The sequence below is a fragment of the Phyllobates terribilis genome, unplaced genomic scaffold (assembly GCF_046119375.1).
Source record: "Phyllobates terribilis strain yellow unplaced genomic scaffold, ASM4611937v1 Scaffold_499__1_contigs__length_1316695, whole genome shotgun sequence".
Lineage (NCBI taxonomy): Eukaryota > Metazoa > Chordata > Amphibia > Anura > Dendrobatidae > Phyllobates > Phyllobates terribilis.
In genome coordinates this window covers 506521-526526 of record NW_027363259.1, presented here as the reverse complement: position 1 = coordinate 526526, position 20006 = coordinate 506521, and the positions used below count along the sequence as shown (strand labels likewise).

General features: G+C 47.7%; 5 non-coding genes and 2 pseudogenes across 5 annotated transcripts; all 7 read right to left on the bottom strand.

Moving 5' to 3' along the window:
* Window positions 1–988: 988 nt before the first annotated feature.
* On the bottom strand, window positions 989–1179 carry LOC141230189 (U2 spliceosomal RNA). Its single transcript, XR_012296744.1, has one exon. It is a non-coding gene; the product is annotated as a U2 spliceosomal RNA (small nuclear RNA).
* A 1115-nt stretch (window positions 1180–2294) lies between these two features.
* LOC141230300 (U2 spliceosomal RNA) lies at window positions 2295–2481 on the bottom strand. Its single transcript, XR_012296850.1, has one exon. It is a non-coding gene; the product is annotated as a U2 spliceosomal RNA (small nuclear RNA).
* A 2412-nt stretch (window positions 2482–4893) lies between these two features.
* On the bottom strand, window positions 4894–5084 carry LOC141230227 (U2 spliceosomal RNA). Its single transcript, XR_012296780.1, has one exon. It is a non-coding gene; the product is annotated as a U2 spliceosomal RNA (small nuclear RNA).
* Window positions 5085–6199: 1115 nt separating this feature from the next.
* Window positions 6200–6382, bottom strand: LOC141230321 (U2 spliceosomal RNA). Its single transcript, XR_012296865.1, has one exon. It is a non-coding gene; the product is annotated as a U2 spliceosomal RNA (small nuclear RNA).
* Window positions 6383–12590: 6208 nt separating this feature from the next.
* On the bottom strand, window positions 12591–12781 carry LOC141230173 (U2 spliceosomal RNA). Its single transcript, XR_012296729.1, has one exon. It is a non-coding gene; the product is annotated as a U2 spliceosomal RNA (small nuclear RNA).
* A 1115-nt stretch (window positions 12782–13896) lies between these two features.
* On the bottom strand, window positions 13897–14025 carry LOC141230400 (U2 spliceosomal RNA; annotated as a pseudogene).
* A 4891-nt stretch (window positions 14026–18916) lies between these two features.
* On the bottom strand, window positions 18917–19017 carry LOC141230397 (U2 spliceosomal RNA; annotated as a pseudogene).
* Window positions 19018–20006: the final 989 nt, after the last annotated feature.

Below are 20006 nucleotides of genomic sequence, written 5' to 3'. Positions count from 1 at the left end.
TTTCGGCTTGCTGCTGCTGCAATCCACGCGTTTTAGATCTGCATAACTCCACCTCTTTAAACACAGCACCTTCACCCCCTGCTGTTCCCACCCGCCTCAACACCGTTGGAAGGGAGGAGAACCAATTAAGGCGGGGGGTGGGGTGGAACGAGCAGCTGTCTACCCTTAGCAGGAGGGCTCCTGATTAAATACCTCTCCTGCTGCTGCTGCTGCTGGCTGTCCAGCAGCAGACTGAAGGTGGCTGCTGCTGTGCACAGGTATATAAAGGCTCAGAGCCTATTATGACACGCGCAGCCAGCGTTCCATTGCCACATTCCATCTACTGCAGGCAGGATACCTGGCTGGCTGAATGTCGCTGAGAAGCTCACAGAGACCGCCATAAGCAACAGTTTAACAGAATGCCACAGACTAATCAACCAAACTTTTTGGGTTGGGTTCTCTTTTATAGTCTGCAGGCATTAAATGAAAGAAGTCAGTGTTCCAGCAGAAGGAGACAACGTTTCAGAAAAGGCATTGTAGCAAACCAAAAAAGAAATTTTAAGCGCAGCAGAGTAACCAGCGCACATACCTGTTAGCTCAGGTGAGTTTAAAAGGCTGCTGTTGATAACAAGGGCATTTGCTAAATAGATGGTGTGTGTGCAACAATATACTGAAAGGTCAATTATATTGTGCAGCTTATCTCACCACCTGTAGTTATTTAGGTGAAAGCTCCAAAATGCTTGCCTAATATGTCTGTTTATCCAAAAGGAAGTAAAAAGGGAGAGCTAGAAAGATAGCATTGCATCACATTACATGGCAATGCAATGCACAGTTGCTGAAGTTGAACCAAAATGAGCTTGTAATCTGGCTTCTGCAACTTTGAACATGAAAAATCCAATGAGGAGAAGAAAAGCAAAGCCAAAGAGTCCATCCCAAAATCCGACAAACAAGCAAAATGAACAAAAAACATTGAATTCAATTCTTTCTGATTTTAGAAACTGCATTAAAGAAGGGGTGCACCGGTCCTGGAGATACTGCAATACCAGGTCAATGCATGGAGTGGACAGAGCAAGCTCTTTTTCCATCTCCCTGTTCTAAAAATCCATTTAATATATGGTCCCCAGATTGGGGACGTATCAGATATTAAACTGATAAGAACAGATACTACACTTGATCTTAGCCAAAAGGCCGAGAAGCGATAACCAGAATTGGTTTCAAACTACGGAGCCACCCAAGGATCCTGAAAAGTCCATTTGTGGAGATGAGCTCCTGGACTCCCGTTAAGAAGACATGTTGTCAACCTCTAGATCCCTTACATGCCTGCACTTTTCGGCTTTCTGCTGCTGCAATCCACGCGTTTTAGATCTGCATAACTCCACCTCTTTAAACACAGCACCTTCACCCCCTGCTGTTCCCACCCGCCTCAACACCGTTGGAAGGGAGGAGAACCAATTAAGGCGGGGGGTGGGGTGGAACGAGCAGCTGTCTACCCTTAGCAGGAGGGCTCCTGATTACATACCTCTCCTGCTGCTGCTGCTGCTGGCTGTCCAGCAGCAGACTGAAGGTGGCTGCTGCTGTGCACAGGTATATAAAGGCTCAGAGCCTATTATGACACGCGCAGCCAGCGTTCCATTGCCACATTCCATCTACTGCAGGCAGGATACCTGGCTGGCTGAATGTCGCTGAGAAGCTCACAGAGACCGCCATAAGCAACAGTTTAACAGAATGCCACAGACTAATCAACCAAACTTTTTGGGTTGGGTTCTCTTTTATAGTCTGCAGGCATTAAATGAAAGAAGTCAGTGTTCCAGCAGAAGGAGACAACGTTTCAGAAAAGGCATTGTAGCAAACCAAAAAAGAAATTTTAAGCGCAGCAGAGTAACCAGCGCACATACCTGTTAGCTCAGGTGAGTTTAAAAGGCTGCTGTTGATAACAAGGGCATTTGCTTAATAGATGGTGTGTGTGCAACAATATACTGAAAGGTCAATTATATTGTGCAGCTTATCTCACCACCTGTAGTTATTTAGGTGAAAGCTCCAAAATGCTTGCCTAATATGTCTGTTTATCCAAAAGGAAGTAAAAAGGGAGAGCTAGAAAGATAGCATTGCATCACATTACATGGCAATGCAATGCACAGTTGCTGAAGTTGAACCAAAATGAGCTTGTAATCTGGCTTCTGCAACTTTGAACATGAAAAATCCAATGAGGAGAAGAAAAGCAAAGCCAAAGAGTCCATCCCAAAATCCGACAAACAAGCAAAATGAACAAAAAACATTGAATTCAATTCTTTCTGATTTTAGAAACTGCATTAAAGAAGGGGTGCACCGGTCCTGGAGATACTGCAATACCAGGTCAATGCGTGGAGTGGACAGAGCAAGCTCTTTTTCCATCTCCCTGTTCTAAAAATCCATTTAATATATGGTCCCCAGATAGGGGACGTATCAGATATTAAACTGATAAGAACAGATTTTTTTAATTGAATGCGTCAGAAGACGCGACATAAATTAAATTCCATTTGCATGGATAACCAAAAAAATGTCGCCTACGCCTTCATCATCCGAATTCAACTTTTTGTTTTTTTTAAGAAAATTTAATGATAATTAATAAATAAAACATAACATAACATATCCTTACATCAACAACAAAAAACTTCCAACAAAAACATCAACTCAACATTTTTCTTCTTCCACGTTTCTTCTTCCTCCATGACATGTCCAACAATTTCCAGTCAAAACCTTGCAGCAAAATCTTTTCATCTTCTTCAGCTTCAGCACTGGTATCAACACAATCCTGCATTACTTTCTCTTTTCCCTTATCATCCACCTTCCTTTTTTCCTTAACGTCTTTACTTCTAGGTACTCTCTCCAGTCTGCAAAACATAGAGTCCCCAACTCCTGAGAACTCCTGCTTCTCTCCCACAAACTCCTTCTTATTTTCAACTACTTGTATATCTTTGTCTTCTTTCTCTTTACAATCTTCAAACGATTCTTCAAATATCTTTTTCCCTTTCTCCTCTTTTTTCCCACCTTCCTCATAACAAAATCCAGGTTTCCCATTATCAATTCTTCTTTTACCATTTTCCACATAACTGAATCCACATTTACCATTTATAACAATCCTTCCTAAACTTAGTTCATTTTGTCCATTTTCCCAAACTAGGAAACTTCTCTTCCCATTCCAGACTCCCACTTTATTTAAGTAGTCCTTCTGGAATTTTACCAAAATACTCCATGGCTTCAAAAACTCCATCACTTCCTCCATCTCTACAAAGGGGTCATCCATACAGATAACCACCTTTTTCGGCCTTCCAGCAAAAAGAGCATTAACTCCAATTTCTTTTCCTTCCCAATTCTTGAGAAGACAAATACACTTTTCTTCAGACTTCAGTGTTACGTCAAATACCTTTTTAAACTTGATTTCTTGCATACAAAAAATGTCCTCTTCAATGATCGTCCCATACTTGAACAGAATATCCAAGATCTGATTCTCCTCCAACGAAAAATCCTCTAACTCCGTCTTCACATAGAACCGTAAACAGTTCCTCTTCCTCGTCAACTCCATCTTCTTCCTCCAAAAGAACTGCCCCCCACAGCTATGTGTGGTGACACGATGATCGCCTCTCATTGCCCAGGGACTAATCCGACTCCCCAATAGCAGCAGGAGGGTGAAGCCCTGCCGTTAGACAAAGTGATCCCCCCAGGCCAAGGAGCCGGGTACCCTGGGCACCTCCTAGCCAAGGCCAAGGCAGCAACTGGTAGATCACTGCACCTGATCTTAGCCAAAAGGCCGAGAAGCGATAACCAGAATTGGTTTCAAACTACGGAGCCACCCAAGGATCCTGAAAAGTCCATTTGTGGAGATGAGCTCCTGGACTCCCGTTAAGAAGACATGTTGTCAACCTCTAGATCCCTTACATGCCTGCACTTTTCGGCTTGCTGCTGCTGCAATCCACGCGTTTTAGATCTGCATAACTCCACCTCTTTAAACACAGCACCTTCACCCCCTGCTGTTCCCACCCGCCTCAACACCGTTGGAAGGGAGGAGAACCAATTAAGGCGGGGGGTGGGGTGGAACGAGCAGCTGTCTACCCTTAGCAGGAGGGCTCCTGATTACATACCTCTCCTGCTGCTGCTGCTGCTGGCTGTCCAGCAGCAGACTGAAGGTGGCTGCTGCTGTGCACAGGTATATAAAGGCTCAGAGCCTATTATGACACGCGCAGCCAGCGTTCCATTGCCACATTCCATCTACTGCAGGCAGGATACCTGGCTGGCTGAATGTCGCTGAGAAGCTCACAGAGACCGCCATAAGCAACAGTTTAACAGAATGCCACAGACTAATCAACCAAACTTTTTGGGTTGGGTTCTCTTTTATAGTCTGCAGGCATTAAATGAAAGAAGTCAGTGTTCCAGCAGAAGGAGACAACGTTTCAGAAAAGGCATTGTAGCAAACCAAAAAAGAAATTTTAAGCGCAGCAGAGTAACCAGCGCACATACCTGTTAGCTCAGGTGAGTTTAAAAGGCTGCTGTTGATAACAAGGGCATTTGCTAAATAGATGGTGTGTGTGCAACAATATACTGAAAGGTCAATTATATTGTGCAGCTTATCTCACCACCTGTAGTTATTTAGGTGAAAGCTCCAAAATGCTTGCCTAATATGTCTGTTTATCCAAAAGGAAGTAAAAAGGGAGAGCTAGAAAGATAGCATTGCATCACATTACATGGCAATGCAATGCACAGTTGCTGAAGTTGAACCAAAATGAGCTTGTAATCTGGCTTCTGCAACTTTGAACATGAAAAATCCAATGAGGAGAAGAAAAGCAAAGCCAAAGAGTCCATCCCAAAATCCGACAAACAAGCAAAATGAACAAAAAACATTGAATTCAATTCTTTCTGATTTTAGAAACTGCATTAAAGAAGGGGTGCACCGGTCCTGGAGATACTGCAATACCAGGTCAATGCGTGGAGTGGACAGAGCAAGTTCTTTTTCCATCTCCCTGTTCTAAAAATCCATTTAATATATGGTCCCCAGATAGGGGACGTATCAGATATTAAACTGATAAGAACAGATACTACACTTGATCTTAGCCAAAAGGCCGAGAAGCGATAACCAGAATTGGTTTCAAACTACGGAGCCACCCAAGGATCCTGAAAAGTCCATTTGTGGAGATGAGCTCCTGGACTCCCGTTAAGAAGACATGTTGTCAACCTCTAGATCCCTTACATGCCTGCACTTTTCGGCTTGCTGCTGCTGCAATCCACGCGTTTTAGATCTGCATAACTCCACCTCTTTAAACACAGCACCTTCACCCCCTGCTGTTCCCACCCGCCTCAACACCGTTGGAAGGGAGGAGAACCAATTAAGGCAGGGGGTGCGGTGGAACGAGCAGCTGTCTACCCTTAGCAGGAGGGCTCCTGATTACATACCTCTCCTGCTGCTGCTGCTGCTGGCTGTCCAGCAGCAGACTGAAGGTGGCTGCTGCTGTGCACAGGTATATAAAGGCTCAGAGCCTATTATGACACGCGCAGCCAGCATTCCATTGCCACATTCCATCTACTGCAGGCAGGATACCTGGCTGGCTGAATGTCGCTGAGAAGCTCACAGAGACCGCCATAAGCAACAGTTTAACAGAATGCCACAGACTAATCAACCAAACTTTTTGGGTTGGGTTCTCTTTTATAGTCTGCAGGCATTAAATGAAAGAAGTCAGTGTTCCAGCAGAAGGAGACAACGTTTCAGAAAAGGCATTGTAGCAAACCAAAAAAGAAATTTTAAGCGCAGCAGAGTAACCAGCGCACATACCTGTTAGCTCAGGTGAGTTTAAAAGGCTGCTGTTGATAACAAGGGCATTTGCTAAATAGATGGTGTGTGTGCAACAATATACTGAAAGGTCAATTATATTGTGCAGCTTATCTCACCACCTGTAGTTATTTAGGTGAAAGCTCCAAAATGCTTGCCTAATATGTCTGTTTATCCAAAAGGAAGTAAAAAGGGAGAGCTAGAAAGATAGCATTGCATCACATTACATGGCAATGCAATGCACAGTTGCTGAAGTTGAACCAAAATGAGCTTGTAATCTGGCTTCTGCAACTTTGAACATGAAAAATCCAATGAGGAGAAGAAAAGCAAAGCCAAAGAGTCCATCCCAAAATCCGACAAACAAGCAAAATGAACAAAAAACATTGAATTCAATTCTTTCTGATTTTAGAAACTGCATTAAAGAAGGGGTGCACCGGTCCTGGAGATACTGCAATACCAGGTCAATGCGTGGAGTGGACAGAGCAAGCTCTTTTTCCATCTCCCTGTTCTAAAAATCCATTTAATATATGGTCCCCAGATAGGGGACGTATCAGATATTAAACTGATAAGAACAGATAAGGTTTCAACATAAATTTATTCAGATATAAAAAAGTACAAAAAACACATTATTCTTATTTACAGCGTTAATAGAGCTCTTTCCACAGACTTTATTAGTACAAAATAGTATTCCACATGTAAAAACACCATCTTCTATTCGCTTCGTGTTTACCCACATCTTTGACATCTTTCAAATAATAAATATACATTTCGCTAAAAACCATTCTAATACAATCATTGATGGAAATACAGTCACGTTTGAACAACAAAATATTCCTCACTTTCCACATAGCACTTTTTGCACAATTTATTATACACCAGCATATTTTGGTTTGATGTAAAGTTGGGCAATTAAAAAGTCCGTATAAAACATATTCGTGACAAAAGTCTTTCAGACCACAAACCCATTTCAAAAGCACCCCCAGTCTCCGCCAAAGTTCTTGCGCATAAAAACAGTTCCAGAACAGATGTAAAACCGTCTCATCACTTCCACACGAGTCTCTAGGACATTTTGCCCGCGCCACCAGGCCTCTCCTGTGCTGAAAGTCTCTAGTTGGGAGGCACTGGTGGACGGACATCCAGGCAAGGTCTTTATGAATATTTGCGAGAAACTTTCCAAACACATTCCTCCAGACTCGCTTGGATCTGCTCCAGGAAAAGTTGATTACTTCAGATACTCTTTCTTCCCTTCTCAGATGAGTTATCAATTTCCTTCGGTCTTGAAGAATATCAGTATCCAAGTCTCTTAATTTATAATTTCTACATACTTTCTCTAAGATGATAAGATGCTTTGGGGGACATAATAAAACAGGCGAAGATAAGGATGGCCGTAGCCATCTCTTAAAAACATAACCACAAGTATATTTTAAAAACAGACTAAAAACACTGTTAGAATTAAGAAGCTTAAAACAGAAACAGAAGAAATTTATATACAAAAACATGCTCAAATCCGGGACATCCTTTCCACCATTTTGATGCCTTTTATACATTTCTGTGCGTTTTACTTTTTCCATCTTCGAGCCCCAAATAAATATAAACATGCAGCGAGTCAGCTTTTTGAGCATTAAGTCGGAGGGAGGATACACAATTGCAACATATAACATCATTGGCAATAATACAGACTTAATAATTAGAACTTTCCCTTCGATTGACAAACTACGCAAATTCCAAAAGGATAGTTTCTTCACCATTTTCTCCTGGACCTCCCCCCAACTCACAACCCCGTCATTTTCTTTATTAAAAGTAATGCCCAAAATTTTAACTTTATCACACTTCATTTTGACTGCTGGTAGGTCCACTGTATCCCAGGAACCAATTGTCAAACACTCAGTTTTATTAAAATTCAACTTAAAACCTGAAGCCTGACTAAAAAAACTGGTACACCTCACCACCCTCCGGAGGGAAGCAGGATCCGTGCAGATGGCAGTAACATCGTCCATATACCCGAAGACTTTAATTTGGGCCCCCCCTCCACCCGGAACAGGGACCCCACGGATCACTTTATCTTTCCTAATTTGGCATAATAAAGGCTCCATAGCACAAATAAACAGGATCGGGGACAAAGGGCAGCCCTGCTTCACTCCGGATTCCAGCGGTATTTCACCTGTTAAGAAGCCATTAACAGAGATTTGACAATATGAATCTTTATACAAAATCTTAATTAGAGACATGATAAAATCCGGGATCGCCATCTTCTTTAAAACACTAAAAAGATACTTGTGCGATACCCTGTCGAACGCCTTCTCAAAGTCCAGCGCCAACAGGGCTAAATTCTGACCACGATCCCTAGTATACCATATTGCATCTCTTATGACATTTAACACCTCCGCAATACTCCTTCCCGGTACACCACAAACTTGTTCTGGTTGTATCAACTTATCAATTATCATTTTAAGCCGGCATGCAATAAATTTGGCTAATACTTTATAATCCATGTTGAGGAGGGTGATAGGCCTCCAATTTGCAAGGTCCTCACGAGCCCCTTTCTTTTTAAAGATCAAGGACACTATTCCCCTCCTCCATCCCTTGGGCAACCGTTTACACTTAAAAACCTCCTTAAAAAGTGCTAAAAGATCATCCTTTAAAATATCCCAGAAAGTCAGATAAAATTCGACGGGGAGACCGTCTGCTCCCGGAGCTTTGCCCTTTGAAAAACTTTTAAAAATGTTAAAAAGTTCCTCTAAGCTAAAATCCCGTATTAAAAACTCCTGATCTGACTGATTCAACTTAAAATCTAGGACATTAAGAGCATCTTGTAAAAAGGAATCATCCACACTTTTCTCACTAAAAAGGAGTCGGTAAAAATCAAAAGCCACGTTCTTCATGCCCTGTATAGTGGATTCTTCACCTAAACAAGTAATCGCATCTTTCCTCTCCATTGCTTTTTTAAAAAAGAAGCGTGTACATTTTTCATCTTCTTCTAACTGCTTTACCTTTGAATTAAAAATAACCTCTCTCCCCTTCTGCTCCAAAAGTGTATGTATTTCTGCTTTTAGGCTGACAATGTCTTCCTCCACCTCCAACCCAATCTCTTTAAATTTATAAAGTGTCTGCAGCCTAGTATTTAGATTTGAGAAAAATTGTTTTTTCTGTCTTGATTTCCTCCTCCCTGCCGTGATAAAAAAAAGCCTAATTTTATTTTTAATCTTTTCCCACCAAGACAACATTTTTATATAAGGAGGCCTATGTTGTCTCCATTCCTGGTAGGCTGTACAAAAATCCGACCTTATCTGAGGATCCTCCAGCAGATGTGTCCCCAAACGCCACAGTCCTTTGTTTATTCTCTGCTCTCCTTGGTATTCTAACTGTAATTTTAACATTTTGTGATCGGAAAATAAATTAGACATTAGATCAAACATCACCGGCTTAAAATCCACAGATAAAAACATAAAATCGATCCTAGAGGCCACTCCCCGACCGGACCATGTAAATCCAGGGTCCGTCGGTGAAAGGGACCTCCAGGCATCGCATAGCTTAAAATCAGTTTGAAAATTTTTTAGCAGAAAACATGACTTATCCAACTTACGGAGAGGGTCCCCTCCTACTCGTTGTTCGCCGACACTAAGGCAGTTGAAATCCCCACCTATCAGGAGGGGAGAAGACCCAACACAAAATACAGGCAAAATTTCAAACAATTGGATGCGCTCTTGCTTGTCGGGAGGAGCATACACATTAATTATGCGAAAACTAAAATTATTAATATGCAAATGTACTAACATTGCCCTGCCTGGTGTAATCTCTGTAACAGAGGAAAACACGATGTTATTACCACGACAGAGCAAACCCACTCCAGCAGACCTATTCACATTTGAGCCGGACCACACTGACGGTCCCGACTTCCAATCCTTTTTAAGCTCGTCATAATTAATTGAGTGTTGTAGTCCACATTCCTGCAATAAACACACATCAAAGTCTAAAGTCTCTAAATATTGAAAAAGAGCAGCCCTGCGAACAGGGCTCTTTAAAGATCTCACATTCAGTGAGAGGCATTTTATGGACGGCATTAAAGTCAAGGTGGGAGGGAGTCATCCAGAATCATCTTGACCTGTTCAGGACTATGATCCAACAGTGCCTCCAAGATCCCTGACTCCGGGGAAAAGGAAATGTTCATTGGATCCGAGGCAGTGACCGGGTATCCAGCTCCTGCTCCCTGCAGCCACAAATCACCGACACCCAAGGAAACATCCGGTGAATCCGGACAGACATCCGCACGCATCTTTTTCCCGCTGGGTTCAGGTAGGTCACTAGTGCAATCTTCTCCCACTACTGCCTCATGGTCTCTCTTCTCGAGGTCGTCACCTAGGGAAAAACACACTGCGTCCTGCTGGCTCGACACTTGAATAGCATCTGGGGCCTTCGCAGCAGGGCCCACCAGTGCCAACATACTGGGGGCACCCTGCTCCAGCACACCAGAAACACACACATCTTCAGGGGCCATCGACACAGAGACACCCTCCCGAACAGAAGAGCATCCCTGCTCCGGTCCCTGGACGGACCGCCCATAGTCCCCTTTTTGCGGGGGCTTCTTCTTTGCCACCTCCACTACAGAGGGGCCAGTAGAGCTTAGCTCAGTCCTGTCAAGGGGATCCTCCCCGACGGACACTGAGGGGCGAGCTAGAGATTGTCTTCGCCAGGGACCCCCAGTTGCCTCTGCATATGTCCGTACCTTGGTTCTCTGGGGGCAACTCCGGAATACATGTCCATCCTCCCCGCACAGATTACACTGTTTCTTGTGAGGACAGTCTTTCGTCAAGTGTCCATACTGGCTGCAATTATTACAACGGGCAGCCCTCCTCTCCTGGCAAGCGTCTTGGGTATGCCCCATTGTGCCACAATTCCTACAATACAAGGGCATACCTTGATAGAAGAGGTATCCTCGGCTCTTCCCGATTGTGAAGGTGGAGGGAGGGTGCTGTGTTCCTCCGACTCCCGTTGGATCCTTCTTTAATCGTGCCAGGAACCTCCGCTTCCCACACCAAAAATTAACTGCATTTTTAATTTTTCCTAAAAAGGACACGTCATCGCAATAGCGACGCAAGAAAGTCAAAATATCCAGCACTTCCACAAAAGGGTTAGGGAAGTGAACCACAATCTGGACTTCTTCATAAACAAATAATAAGGAAAAAATCAAACCTTCCATTTCGTCCATGTGGCTATTTTCGTTCACTTTCTGGACCAGTTGTTGGCAGCACCCTTGACTCCTAAAAGTGATGGTGTAGGTACCTTTCGATTCGTTGTCCTGGAAGCAGAAGATGTCCTCTCTACTAAATCCCAGAAGTCCAAGAAGGATGATGTTGCAAACATACTGGATGTTTTTCTCACAGCGAAACTTCTCCAAAACGTCAATTCGCACTGTATTTCTCATCCGGGGTTCACCCGATGCATATGACAGCACAGCCGGCATCTCTTCCAAAAAAAGTACGCCAACTACGGAAAGAAAAAAAAGGCATATGCCTTTTTAGGGGATCACTTCCCGTTGCTCCCGGACTAAGCCTCTCTCCCTATAGCAGCAGGGGGGTGAAGTCCCTCCGAAGAGGAACGATCCCCCCAGGCCGAGAGAGAGGGTACCGGAAGCACCCAGATAGACAACAACCAAACAGACAAGCTGTAAGATCGAAGCCAAAAGGCCGAGAAGCGATAACCAGAATTGGTTTCAAACTACGGAGCCACCCAAGGATCCTGAAAAGTCCATTTGTGGAGATGAGCTCCTGGACTCCCGTTAAGAAGACATGTTGTCAACCTCTAGATCCCTTACATGCCTGCACTTTTCGGCTTGCTGCTGCTGCAATCCACGCGTTTTAGATCTGCATAACTCCACCTCTTTAAACACAGCACCTTCACCCCCTGCTGTTCCCACCCGCCTCAACACCGTTGGAAGGGAGGAGAACCAATTAAGGCGGGGGGTGGGGTGGAACGAGCAGCTGTCTACCCTTAGCAGGAGGGCTCCTGATTACATACCTCTCCTGCTGCTGCTGCTGCTGCTGGCTGTCCAGCAGCAGACTGAAGGTGGCTGCTGCTGTGCACAGGTATATAAAGGCTCAGAGCCTATTATGACACGCGCAGCCAGCGTTCCATTGCCACATTCCATCTACTGCAGGCAGGATACCTGGCTGGCTGAATGTCGCTGAGAAGCTCACAGAGACCGCCATAAGCAACAGTTTAACAGAATGCCACAGACTAATCAACCAAACTTTTTGGGTTGGGTTCTCTTTTATAGTCTGCAGGCATTAAATGAAAGAAGTCAGTGTTCCAGCAGAAGGAGACAACGTTTCAGAAAAGGCATTGTAGCAAACCAAAAAAGAAATTTTAAGCGCAGCAGAGTAACCAGCGCACATACCTGTTAGCTCAGGTGAGTTTAAAAGGCTGCTGTTGATAACAAGGGCATTTGCTAAATAGATGGTGTGTGTGCAACAATATACTGAAAGGTCAATTATATTGTGCAGCTTATCTCACCACCTGTAGTTATTTAGGTGAAAGCTCCAAAATGCTTGCCTAATATGTCTGTTTATCCAAAAGGAAGTAAAAAGGGAGAGCTAGAAAGATAGCATTGCATCACATTACATGGCAATGCAATGCACAGTTGCTGAAGTTGAACCAAAATGAGCTTGTAATCTGGCTTCTGCAACTTTGAACATGAAAAATCCAATGAGGAGAAGAAAAGCAAAGCCAAAGAGTCCATCCCAAAATCCGACAAACAAGCAAAATGAACAAAAAACATTGAATTCAATTCTTTCTGATTTTAGAAACTGCATTAAAGAAGGGGTGCACGGGTCCTGGAGATACTGCAATACCAGGTCAATGCGTGGAGTGGACAGAGCAAGCTCTTTTTCCATCTCCCTGTTCTAAAAATCCATTTAATATATGGTCCCCAGATAGGGGACGTATCAGATATTAAACTGATAAGAACAGATACTACACTTGATCTTAGCCAAAAGGCCGAGAAGCGATAACCAGAATTGGTTTCAAACTACGGAGCCACCCAAGGATCCTGAAAAGTCCATTTGTGGAGATGAGCTCCTGGACTCCCGTTAAGAAGACATGTTGTCAACCTCTAGATCCCTTACATGCCTGCACTTTTCGGCTTGCTGCTGCTGCAATCCACGCGTTTTAGATCTGCATAACTCCACCTCTTTAAACACAGCACCTTCACCCCCTGCTGTTCCCACCCGCCTCAACACCGTTGGAAGGGAGGAGAACCAATTAAGGCGGGGGGTGGGGTGGAACGAGCAGCTGTCTACCCTTAGCAGGAGGGCTCCTGATTACATACCTCTCCTGCTGCTGCTGCTGCTGGCTGTCCAGCAGCAGACTGAAGGTGGCTGCTGCTGTGCACAGGTATATAAAGGCTCAGAGCCTATTATGACACGCGCAGCCAGCGTTCCATTGCCACATTCCATCTACTGCAGGCAGGATACCTGGCTGGCTGAATGTCGCTGAGAAGCTCACAGAGACCGCCATAAGCAACAGTTTAACAGAATGCCACAGACTAATCAACCAAACTTTTTGGGTTGGGTTCTCTTTTATAGTCTGCAGGCATTAAATGAAAGAAGTCAGTGTTCCAGCAGAAGGAGACAACGTTTCAGAAAAGGCATTGTAGCAAACCAAAAAAGAAATTTTAAGCGCAGCAGAGTAACCAGCGCACATACCTGTTAGCTCAGGTGAGTTTAAAAGGCTGCTGTTGATAACAAGGGCATTTGCTAAATAGATGGTGTGTGTGCAACAATATACTGAAAGGTCAATTATATTGTGCAGCTTATCTCACCACCTGTAGTTATTTAGGTGAAAGCTCCAAAATGCTTGCCTAATATGTCTGTTTATCCAAAAGGAAGTAAAAAGGGAGAGCTAGAAAGATAGCATTGCATCACATTACATGGCAATGCAATGCACAGTTGCTGAAGTTGAACCAAAATGAGCTTGTAATCTGGCTTCTGCAACTTTGAACATGAAAAATCCAATGAGGAGAAGAAAAGCAAAGCCAAAGAGTCCATCCCAAAATCCGACAAACAAGCAAAATGAACAAAAAACATTGAATTCAATTCTTTCTGATTTTAGAAACTGCATTAAAGAAGGGGTGCACCGGTCCTGGAGATACTGCAATACCAGGTCAATGCGTGGAGTGGACAGAGCAAGCTCTTTTTCCATCTCCCTGTTCTAAAAATCCATTTAATATATGTGACGCGCCCCCTGGGACATATTCCTTTTTGAGGGGAATACCCGGCACCGGATCAGATGGGGGGTTGTAGTCTCCGAGCGGCTGTGACCCGGCCCGTGCCCAGGGCGTCAAACTCAGTGTTATGTGGCAGTCCTACAGATGTTATTAAGAGTTCTTTTGTGTCGACTACGCCACCCGTTGTGATGCGGTCACTGTGGCCGCCGCTGCAGCAGGGTCCGCTGAGGCTGATGGTGGGTGCGCAGCTTGGTGGGATAACCCCCAACGGGAGGGGTATAGCCTCAGGGGGGACAGGTGCAGAGGATGGGGGTTGTGGTGGTGCAGTGCAGACGGCAATGAAGACAGAGTCGGGTTGTGCAGTTAAGGGTGTTTACTTACTGCAGATGTTGTACTGGTCACTCCAGCTTCGAGTGACCACCCGAGCCGTGCTGCGTCCACCAGGTCCTGGATCCAGCCAACCCCCAAACAAGTCCGGAGCGTGGCCCTGAGCTCTCCTTCTGTCCCGTTCTCTGGCCGTCCCCACCAGTGATCCACCTAGGTCCAGCTCCCTCGGGCCTTCTGTTGGGACACCCTTGGCCTTGGGTTCCCTGACCCTTCATGTGGTGTGCCTTCGGGGTGGATGTGGTGGGTGGCCGTGGCAGATGCTGCCCACGGCCTCCGGTCTCTGGCTAGGGTGTGTTTTATGCCCCCACCAGCTTGGGTTCCGGTACCCTGTGCCGACTCTTCACCCGGGGATTTAAGTTGGGTTCTTGGAGTCCTTTTCTGCTGTTTCCCCCTCTGGGTCTCTCTCTCTTCTCCTCTCTCACTCTGGGTCTTTCTTCTCCTTTGCTCGCTGACTTGTTCTCTGCATCTGACCCTGATCTTAGTTGGTGCCCACCTTATATACACCCTCTATGTGTGAGCTCAGGTGACCAGCACCCAATGAGCTCCTATCTTTACCCAGGCTGCTCCCCCTATCTGCCCCTACACTACTTGGGATGTACCACCCCCCCTCCCACTCCAGCCAAGGACAGACTCGGTCGTACCTGCACATTTCTAAGTGGGAGTACCGTTGGTCTGCCCTCCGGAAATGGGATGTGTGTAGTGCATGCAGCCTACCGAGCTCAGTCCCACACTCCATCCTTACCCGGGAGTGGAATATCACACCTCTGGGTTGAGGTGCAATACCCCTGTAGCAGCCGAATCCTCAGGGTGCTACATTCCCCCCTGGTAAATCACAGCACGTCCTCGGGCTGTAAGATATAAAACAACACCAAAACATACAAATTTTTCATAAACATATAAAATATATAAAACATTATATATATAAAACTTTCTCGTCGCCTCTGGCTCCTCCTCCGGTCACTGTGCAACGTGTGACCGGGTAAAGTGCGACAGTCTCTCTGGAAAACTGGTTTTCCTGTAAAACCAGTAGGGGGCGCTTTAGGAAGCGCAACTATATACAGGGGAAGTTGGCCGCTCTCAGTCCTCGGCCAGGTAAAGGGAAGGGAATGGCTGCTCACAGTCCTCAGCCTGTGGGATTAAGGGTAAACGGGTGAACAGTTCACATAGCAACAGTTTCTTTGGTACCCGGTCGGGTAACTATTTACATCTACTGCTCTGCCGCACTCAACGGCGTCTTCCTCCTGCTCTTTGCTTGTAGCTGGTTGTAACTTCAGACCCGTCCGGGTCCTCTTGCTCCTCCTCCTCGCACCGCAACTCCTCCTCCGTCAGGCGGTGTACGTGGAGGGCGTAAGGTCCTTTGTCACACTTGTGCCGGGTAAAGGTGACCTCGTCCCCCTTGTAAAGGTCACGACCTCTGTGCCCCTCCGGCAGATGGGACTCCACGTCTCTGCGCGTGACAAAGACGTCGCCGGGGGTGTTGTTGTCTCTGATGAAGCCCCACCCATGCTGCAGGTTAAACTTTATTACAGTCCCGGTGGTACGGGGTCTGTGCGCTGCACGGGGGTCTCTCCTGGCCCGGCTCTTCTGCTTGGCGCTCCTTATTTGGGCCTGTTGTTCCCGGACCCGCCTCTCTCTCCGCTCCCTCGCAAACTCTTCGAGCTGCTGTCGGCAACACTCAGCACGCTCCGCTGCAGCTGCCCTGGTTTCTCCGGTGAACCCCATTAGATCTTCTCCCGTGGGGTCCCACACAAATTGGGCTTCTTCCAGAGGAGGCGAGACCCGTGCCACGGGCTTCGGAGCCGGAATCAGGGGCTCACACAAGGGCCCTAGTCTCTGCTGCCGTTCCAGCTCATGGAATTCTTCGGGCCAGATGAAGGGCCGCCCGTCCGGCCATGTGAGCTGGCTGAACAAGTCCTCCCCCAGGTGTGGCACCCTTGGTTTTACGGGCGCGGGCGCGGTGGTGGTGGCGCCCGGGTTGCCCAGGCCTTGCGGCCAGGCCTGGGGCACCTGGAAGGTGAAGGGCACCGTTAATACGGCGGCGCCCTGGGCTACCTGGCCTTGCGACCAGGCCGGAGGCTCCGCGGAGGTAGGGGGCGCTGTTGGTGATGCGGCGCCCGGGGGTACTAGGCCTTGCGACCAGGCTGGTGGTATTTCCTGCTTTGTCACGCTCCGGGTCGGGGCGCGTGACGTCACAGGGGTCGCTGCGGCGGCTTCCGGTCGGGGCCTAGTCCATAGCGGTGACATGGCGGCTACGGGCACAGCAGGGGGACTTTCGGGCTCTGCGACGGGGAGCTGGGGCAGGTGGGCGGTTTCCCGGCTTGGGGTATAGGCGTCCCCTTTACCTGCCTCCTTGCGTCCGGCTCCCTTCTCGGCGCCGTCTCCGGCCTTGGGTCCTCCCGCGCCGTCCTCAGAGGCGGTCTGTCTCCTCATCTTGGTTGGCGTGCTCCGGGTCTTGGTTTGCTGGGCCATCTCTCGGCTCCACTCCGCCAATGTCTCTCGCTGTACCCGGGCCATCCTCCGTGCGAGGCCCTCCAGGGCAGTCTGTGCACACTCCCGGTCTCGGGGGAGCTGTGCAAGGACCTCCACTAGGCCTAGTGGGGTCGTGGTGTCTAGCAGGCTCCTGACCAACGGGTCGGTGCTGCTCTGCTCTTCTTCCAGCAGGCTCCTGGCCAGCGGGCCGGTGCTGCTCTGCTCTCCTTCCTCGGTCTCTAGCAGACTCCTGGCCAGCGGGCCGGTGCTGTTCTGCTTTCTCTCCATCTCCGGGTAAGCTCCTCCGCTACTCCTCTCCAGGCTTCTTGTCTCCGGGTGCGCTCTCTCCAGACTGCTCGTTAGACTTCTTGTCTCCGGGTGCGCTCGCTCCAGACTGCTCCAGGCGGCACCCATCTTCGTTCTTTTCTTTCGTCTCCTCCCACTTCGAGGGCGGTCCCGGGGCAACTCGGTGACTGTCAGCTCCAGGGGTAGTTCTTTCACGCTGACAGACACCTCCAGCATCACAGTCTCTGTTGGTAGGGGCGGTTTCCACTTTTGGCGCCATTTTCTGTCCTGGCCCACGATGGGAGGCGGCCTCTTGCCCTCCTTTGGCACGCCCATAATGGCGTCCGCTGCTCTTCCAAGGCGGGAAATCTTCGGATTTGGCGGGAAGCGTCGCCCAGTGGCGGGAAACTCTGCAGATGGCGGGAACAAGCTGGAAATGGCGGACAATCGGCGGGAAACGACCTGTGATGGGGTCCGATGGCGTGGACCATCCGGAACCGGCGGGAGACTTCTTTCTGAGGTAAACTTGCACTTTTCTTCAGGCACGCAGTACCCGGGTGTTGCGGGCACGTAATCCTGCCGACTACGCCAAAGTTGACGCGCCCCCTGGGACATATTCCTTTTTGAGGGGAATACCCGGCACCGGATCAGATGGGGGGTTGTAGTCTCCGAGCGGCTGTGACCCGGCCCGTGCCCAGGGCGTCAAACTCAGTGTTATGTGGCAGTCCTACAGATGTTATTAAGAGTTCTTTTGTGTCGACTACGCCACCCGTTGTGATGCGGTCACTGTGGCCGCCGCTGCAGCAGGGTCCGCTGAGGCTGATGGTGGGTGCGCAGCTTGGTGGGATAACCCCCAACGGGAGGGGTATAGCCTCAGGGGGGACAGGTGCAGAGGATGGGGGTTGTGGTGGTGCAGTGCAGACGGCAATGAAGACAGAGTCGGGTTGTGCAGTTAAGGGTGTTTACTTACTGCAGATGTTGTACTGGTCACTCCAGCTTCGAGTGACCACCCGAGCCGTGCTGCGTCCACCAGGTCCTGGATCCAGCCAACCCCCAAACAAGTCCGGAGCGTGGCCCTGAGCTCTCCTTCTGTCCCGTTCTCTGGCCGTCCCCACCAGTGATCCACCTAGGTCCAGCTCCCTCGGGCCTTCTGTTGGGACACCCTTGGCCTTGGGTTCCCTGACCCTTCATGTGGTGTGCCTTCGGGGTGGATGTGGTGGGTGGCCGTGGCAGATGCTGCCCACGGCCTCCGGTCTCTGGCTAGGGTGTGTTTTATGCCCCCACCAGCTTGGGTTCCGGTACCCTGTGCCGACTCTTCACCCGGGGATTTAAGTTGGGTTCTTGGAGTCCTTTTCTGCTGTTTCCCCCTCTGGGTCTCTCTCTCTTCTCCTCTCTCACTCTGGGTCTTTCTTCTCCTTTGCTCGCTGACTTGTTCTCTGCATCTGACCCTGATCTTAGTTGGTGCCCACCTTATATACACCCTCTATGTGTGAGCTCAGGTGACCAGCACCCAATGAGCTCCTATCTTTACCCAGGCTGCTCCCCCTATCTGCCCCTACACTACTTGGGATGTACCACCCCCCCTCCCACTCCAGCCAAGGACAGACTCGGTCGTACCTGCACATTTCTAAGTGGGAGTACCGTTGGTCTGCCCTCCGGAAATGGGATGTGTGTAGTGCATGCAGCCTACCGAGCTCAGTCCCACACTCCATCCTTACCCGGGAGTGGAATATCACACCTCTGGGTTGAGGTGCAATACCCCTGTAGCAGCCGAATCCTCAGGGTGCTACATTTGGTCCCCAGATAGGGGACGTATCAGATATTAAACTGATAAGAACAGATACTACACTTGATCTTAGCCAAAAGGCCGAGAAGCGATAACCAGAATTGGTTTCAAACTACGGAGCCACCCAAGGATCCTGAAAAGTCCATTTGTGGAGATGAGCTCCTGGACTCCCGTTAAGAAGACATGTTGTCAACCTCTAGATCCCTTACATGCCTGCACTTTTCGGCTTGCTGCTGCTGCAATCCACGCGTTTTAGATCTGCATAACTCCACCTCTTTAAACACAGCACCTTCACCCCCTGCTGTTCCCACCCGCCTCAACACCGTTGGAAGGGAGGAGAACCAATTAAGGCGGGGGGTGGGGTGGAACGAGCAGCTGTCTACCCTTAGCAGGAGGGCTCCTGATTACATACCTCTCCTGCTGCTGCTGCTGCTGGCTGTCCAGCAGCAGACTGAAGGTGGCTGCTGCTGTGCACAGGTATATAAAGGCTCAGAGCCTATTATGACACGCGCAGCCAGCGTTCCATTGCCACATTCCATCTACTGCAGGCAGGATACCTGGCTGGCTGAATGTCGCTGAGAAGCTCACAGAGACCGCCATAAGCAACAGTTTAACAGAATGCCACAGACTAATCAACCAAACTTTTTGGGTTGGGTTCTCTTTTATAGTCTGCAGGCATTAAATGAAAGAAGTCAGTGTTCCAGCAGAAGGAGACAACGTTTCAGAAAAGGCATTGTAGCAAACCAAAAAAGAAATTTTAAGCGCAGCAGAGTAACCAGCGCACATACCTGTTAGCTCAGGTGAGTTTAAAAGGCTGCTGTTGATAACAAGGGCATTTGCTAAATAGATGGTGTGTGTGCAACAATATACTGAAAGGTCAATTATATTGTGCAGCTTATCTCACCACCTGTAGTTATTTAGGTGAAAGCTCCAAAATGCTTGCCTAATATGTCTGTTTATCCAAAAGGAAGTAAAAAGGGAGAGCTAGAAAGATAGCATTGCATCACATTACATGGCAATGCAATGCACAGTTGCTGAAGTTGAACCAAAATGAGCTTGTAATCTGGCTTCTGCAACTTTGA